The sequence below is a fragment of the Eutrigla gurnardus genome, assembly GCF_963514095.1.
Source record: "Eutrigla gurnardus genome assembly, chromosome: 18".
In the NCBI taxonomy this organism is placed as follows: Eukaryota; Metazoa; Chordata; class Actinopteri; order Perciformes; family Triglidae; genus Eutrigla; species Eutrigla gurnardus.
Genome location: NC_139929.1, coordinates 23596651 through 23603348, shown reverse-complemented (window position 1 = coordinate 23603348; position 6698 = coordinate 23596651).

The following is a 6698-nucleotide window of genomic DNA, read 5'->3' as shown; positions in this document are numbered from 1 at the left end:
CAACAATAGAGGAAGAAGCACTGGCCTTTGTGTGGGCTTTAACACATTTTGAGGTGTATGTGGGTTTTGGTGTTGTGCCTGTGGTGGTCTACACCGACCACAACCCTTTGACACATTGTCCAGAGCACCTTGTCAGTAACATTCCCAGTGTTTAACTTAAGGTTATGTTGCATGTTTGCCTCTTCGTGTCCCTGGCTCTCCTTTCCTCTCTTAAATATGCTTCCTTGGTGCCAGGTTGCTGAGGCGAATGGTGTGGTGATGGTGATGAGAACCAGAGGTGATTAGAAAGCAGCAAGGGGCCGTCTGATTCCAGAGATGATGAGGGGATGCAGTGACCGACAAGTGGGGTAAAGTCCTGCTCATTCAGCTGGAGGGCCTGAGGTGGATGAGGATGAGGGCAGAGCTTCCCGCCATGTCGACTGGCTGGGGCTGCAGCGGCAGCGATTTGTTTGCGTGTTGTTTGTTTTGGACCTGAGGTTATGAACAGCACTACCATAGGCAGCATCACAGGATGAGACTTACACACTAGGACTCCACAGTAGGAGTCCACAGAGATATGTTGATTTGTGTTAGAGTGGGTTAGTTGTGAAACATACTGGTACCATACCAAAAACCAGCAGTTTTTAGTGAAGTTGTCGGCTTGGAGATTTGGTGGCTGGTGTCCTCGTAGCTATCCGGGCAGTGTAGTTCAAAAGATAGCTATTAAAAGCAGGCGATCTGGCTTGATCTTAGCGCTGTTGGTTAAACAAAATTAAAAGGGAGTAAAAAACGATTAAGATGTTAAAATGATGTCAAAACTATGTTAAAATGAAGAAAACTCTTAAAAACGATAACCGATGAGCTCAGTGGAGACATGGAGGCCATAACCTTGGAAAATCCAACCAACTCTGATAGTGTGTACTGCCAGAAGACAAGCTGCCTTGCTCAGAGCAGCCATCAAATCCTTGTCTGCTGCTGCCATCATCCCATAAGAGATCATGCTTGGTGTACATGGCTAACTTTAAAACGGTGTGTTTCTAGATGGAATGGTATCTTCTCCTTTGTGGACTCTGATTCCCTCCAGATTTTACTGATGCTGCCACTACCACCAGTTTTAGGGGATTCTGGTCCGTCGAAATTAATTCACTTTACAAACAATCCCATGCTATCAAAGCCATGCGAGTAGGAATCAGTTCCAGCATCCCAGAGCCTTCTTGGGAATCCCTCCATTCAGCTCCTCCTCACTGGTCTTATTATGGTAAATAAATTGATACTATGCTGGAAGCAGTTCTGTTAATATAGAACCAGATCACTTTCAATTAATCTCCAGCATGACCTCACCTTCTTTGATGGCACTCAAATCAATTGTTAGGATAATACTGTATTTTCTGTTCTTTTTCTTCCATGATCAAATTCCTGAATCATCGCTCCTCAACTCATTTGTTGACTCCCCTCTTCATGATGGATGATGGAAAACCCAATGAGGAGATCCTGGTGTCCAGCTTTGAGATCTATGTCTGAGCTGGTGGCCTTCCACCTAACACTGGTGGCCTTCCACCTGAACTACCCTAACAACTGGTGCAGCCACAACAGTAGCCCTCCATCTGCAAACCTACTCTTAAATTCCTTGGTCGCTGGTCATCATCTCCTCCATAAGAGGAAATATAAGCCACATAAAAGCTCATGACTGCTTGAACCCCGTGATGCAATAATACATGTTTGTATTTGCCATGTTTCCAACACTTGCTGCAAAGGAGGAGGGGTGGCTGCTTTGTTGAATGATTCCCTCCAATGCAAGCAGATATCTTATGGATGCATCCTTTGAATATGTGGCTCTTCAGTTGAATTCTTCCCAATTATTCTTTCCCCGTTATGTTCCTTAATGTCTACAGGCCACCTTAATACTGTGCAAACTTTCTTGATGATTTTTCTGAACTACTGTCTATAATCAGTATTGACTTTGACTGTGTGGTTATTGTTGGTGATTTTAACATTCATGTTGACAAACTCCAGACAGGGGGACTAAAGAACTGTGTTGTGTCAATGATAACTATGGACTGACTTGATCATGTCCAAGGGTGTTAGCATTTCTAAGGTTGTTGTGACTGACGTTGCTCTTTCTGATCATTCCTGTGTTTTCTTTGAGAGTGCTATCTCTGTGCAGACAAATGTTCAAAGAAAAGTAATCACAAAACGGTGCATAACAAAAAACACCTGTGGAACATTTATTCAGCCATTCTCCTCCCTACCCACCCTCCCTTGGTTGTCAGTAAATGAGCTTGTTGATCATTTTCAATGTGAAAATTACCAATATTATTGATGCCATTGGGCCCACTAAGGTGAAAGTGGTCCCTGGCAAACAAAAAAGGTCTCTATGGAGAAATGCCACGTTGGTAAGAAAGAGTGTCAGAAAGCTGAATGCAGGTGGCAGAAAACAAATCGCCAGGTTCATTATGATGATGATGTGACCAGCCATAGCAAAACCAGGAACAAGTCGACCTCGGAGTTATTCACAGATTCTGAAAGTGTAGTTTCTAAGCTTTCCAATGATGTCTAACTCATGGAAATCTTTGAAAATATTTGAAGAAGTTGTGGCCATTTGAATGTATGCTTCTCTGAAAACCATTCACTGAGAAAACTGGCCTGAAAAATGTGCAAATCTCACCTCACCTCACCTGGTGAGAAAGGAAACACAATGGTGCTCATTTGCATCTCATTCAGATAAGCCCTCCCCCTACAGATGTCACTCAGTGATATCTGGTATCTGTTAGCCTGCAGGGCAGAAAGGATTGTAGTGGTTTCAACGATGGTTATCAAAAGCAGTTATCATGTAGGTAATGTTGATGTAGTGTTATTTTTGTTAAGCACTTTACTGGACTGATCAGAATTAGAAGGTACTTTATTAAAATGGAAATGCTTAAAGTGTACAATGTAAACATTGGAGAAAAAAAAAAATCCTATAGTACAGTCAGTACTAGAATTAAGTGAATTTAGTCCAGGCCCATTCTCCTCAAAGTGTTTGATTATATCAGTCAGGGTGTCTTTGCCAATTCTGAAAAAGAAAACAAACAAGTTTCACATCATGTGTCATGCTAACAGGCACCGTCTAAGTAGCTAATGCTAATGATTTAGCAACTAGCCAATTGTCCTCAGGTAGGCTAGTTGCTAACCCATAAGCATCACAGTCATTTCAAGCAATGCCAACAGGCCCCTTGGCACCTTACTGTTAAATCAGATGCCCACGTTCTGAGCCAAAAATCTCCCATTACAGCTTAGTTTCGATGTGCATATAATTTTAAAACAACATTACTGAGCTAGCTTAGCTAGCTAAGCAAAGTAGATAACTTGGAAGTTAACGGAAACTCACCCCATAAGAAACTGAAAAGTATTCCTGCAGACTTCGTTGCCTCCGATGAAATAAGACGTCCGGGCACACTTTCTTTTCGTCTGCAGCTTTTTGGTTGATGCAGTCATCTCCGAAGTACATACTGTACGTCCGTTTGCTCTCTTTCGGCAGCTAAAGAATCCATCCGTATGCTGTACATAAGCTCTTGAGAAAGTTTGTTGCTACATGAATGACTTCTCTCCTTTCTTCTTCCGTAGCATTTGCAGTCAAAGTTATGGATTTTCTCCATTTTGCTGTCTTTATCCCCTTGAAATGTTACCGTAGATATAGCGTCTGACATTTTCCGCTCCAGCTGATCCGCTGCAAGGGACACAGGCGATGAATAAGTAGCCATGTGTTTTGCTTCTAACGTGCAGCTGATTGGCTTTAAAAATAACAACAGCGCGTGAATGGCCAACGGTAATCAGTAAGGAAATTAACTGCATCGCAGTACCCGCCCCAGCAAAGACACAGACAACGGCAGATTTTTTCTGTAACTACAAATACAAAATGTATACTTTTAAGGAACCAATACTGTTATCTGAAACATAGAGTGGCTTCTTCATGATCTCAACTTGCACATTCTGCAAAAAAACGAAAATCACTAATTTTGAAAAAAAAAGAAGCTTATTTCGTTGTTTACTCGAATTCGTCCCAGCCGACTTGTTGCTGGTTTTGCCGTGGCGGATCACATATCTATAAAGTAAACAACTTGGAACTGAGAAATGCACGGCAATCCTTCTCTGACATCATTACCAAAAGTAATAACGCACGTCCCTTGTTTACTACTGTCGACAGGCTAACAAACCCTCCTGTGTCAGTAGCCCTTGAACTGCTTTCCACCTTGGCCTGCAATGACTTTGCCTCCTCCTTCACTAACAAGATTCAGAAAATTAGGCAAGCAGTCAGCACCTCCACATCAGGTGCAGTACATGTGTCCACTCAAAATCCATGGTACAATTTCATGCGATTAACCAAAAAATATTTGAGGACATCATACAACATCTAAAATCCTCCTGCTCCCTTGATATTCTGCCAACAGGCCTTTTCATGTAAAATGTAATCAAAAATGTATGAAACTGCATGACCCCACAACTTTTACAGATTGTAAACACTTCTGTCAGGTGTCTTCCCACAGGCCTTTGAAACTGCTGTTATCAAGCCTCTCTTAAAAAAGAACAATTTAGACACTTCACTAATGAACAATTATAGACCAATATCAAACCTCCCATTTCTGAGTAAAATCATCGAAAAATCAGTTTTTAAGTAGCTGATCGACTCCATGGTAATGAACAACTGTTGTGACGTCTTCCAGTCAGGATTTAGACCACACCACAGCACTGAGACAGCTCTTGTTAAGGTCTTCAATCACATCCGCTTAAATACAGACAATGGTAAAATTTCAGTTTTCGTATTGCTGGATCTCAGTGCTGCATTTGACGCAGTCGATGAAAACTGGATTGGACTTTCTAGCACAGTATTAAAATGGTTTGAATCCTCCTCGAAGAACAGGGTCTACTTTGTGCTTATGTATAATTACACATCTGAGGGGGCAAAAATTACAAGTGGAGTTCCCCAAGGCTCCATTCTTGGACTGCTTCTGTTCAATATCTACACGCTTCCACTGGCTCAGATCATGTAAAACAACAAAATATGTTACCATAACTACTTAAATACCATAGTTTTTTTGTGCCAAGGAAGAACGGTAAAAAGTTAACACCCAGCTTCGGTAATGCTATAAATCATAAACCAAGAAACTTAGATGTAGTCATGGACTCAGACCTGAACTTCAACAGCCACATGAAAGCAGTTATGATGTCAGCCTACTATCACCTAAAGAATATATCAAGGATTCAAGGACTTATGTCTCAGCAGGATTTGGAATAACTTGTCCATGCATTTATCGTCAGCAGGCTCGACTACTGTAACAGTGTCTTTACAGGTCTCCCTAAAAAGTAGATCAGACAGCTGTAGTTAATTCAGAACGCTGCTGCTCAAGTCCTCACTTAAACCAAAAAAGATTATCATATTACTCCGGTTGTCAGATCTTTACACTGGCTTCCAGTCTGTCAAATAATTGACTTCAAAATACTACTGCTGGTTTACAAAGCACTGAATGGTTTAGGGCCAAAATACATTTCTGATCTTCTGCTTAGCTATGAACCATCCAGAACTCTCAGATCGTCTGAGACAGGTCTGCTCTGTGACCCCAGAGTCAGAACCATACATGGAGAGGCAGCGTTCAGTTTTTACGCACCACATTTCTGGAACAAACTTCCAAATCTCAGCTCTTTTCAATCAAGACTGAATACTTTTCTGTTTGCTGCTGCTTTTATCTTTATTTTATTTTAATTGCTTGTTTTTCCAATGCTTTTAATTTTATATCTTAGCATAGCAGAACACTAGGTGGTTTACTCTCCTACGAGCGAAGTTTCTCATGGAGAGTGGCCACACATCAGCTGGTGCCAGGGCTCACATATAGCAGTCACTGGGTAGTATATTTTAAACTATTTACTCTTCGAGGTGAACTTGAGACCTACCTACCTACTTGAGACTGAAATCCTCTTTTGGTTAGTAGTCCCTGATAATGAGGTGGTGCCCCCAATGTTTTAATTGTATTAATACTTCATTCTTTAGGATTATCTCTGATAATAATGATAATAATAATAATAATAATAATTAAACAATCAAATATACTCCTGTTTGTGGACGTGTTTTTTTCACATGTATTTGGTCAGGATCAGAAATGAATTTAAATTTGATGAAAGTATTGTCTTAACAACACTGTTAAACTCATAAAATCAATGTTTGTATATCAGATTCAACATAAAACATCTGAAATTCAGTCACTCAAACACATTCAGATTACTTATGTTTTTAACAGTCAAAGGCCTCGATCTCCCTTCAAATGCATCTCCTTCAGTCCGAATGAATGGCTAAGTCCAGAGGGAATCTCAAACTCCTTCACTGCTCTCTGAATAGCAAGACAACAGAAAGGGCAGACATCAGGATATTCTTGTGTGTACTATCACATTTCTGCATCTTTAGCTGTGAGCATTCTGGAGCAGAAAAGGGATGAGGAGTGAAGATGCTATCACATAACAGAAAATCACAAATATAATTACATTTGGCATGGCTGGCAATATCCTCACTGTACAATATGTCTACACAGGTCATTGTTGAGTCTTTGTGGAGGGATAAAGTGAGAACACAGGGGAAGGATGGCTCTGATAGCATTGTGATGAGTGAGTGCAAAAGGCTGCTTATTGAGGCATAAAGGGTGAGAAGATGAATGTAAAAGAAGCACGATGGTGACTCTTTGAAAGAGATCCCA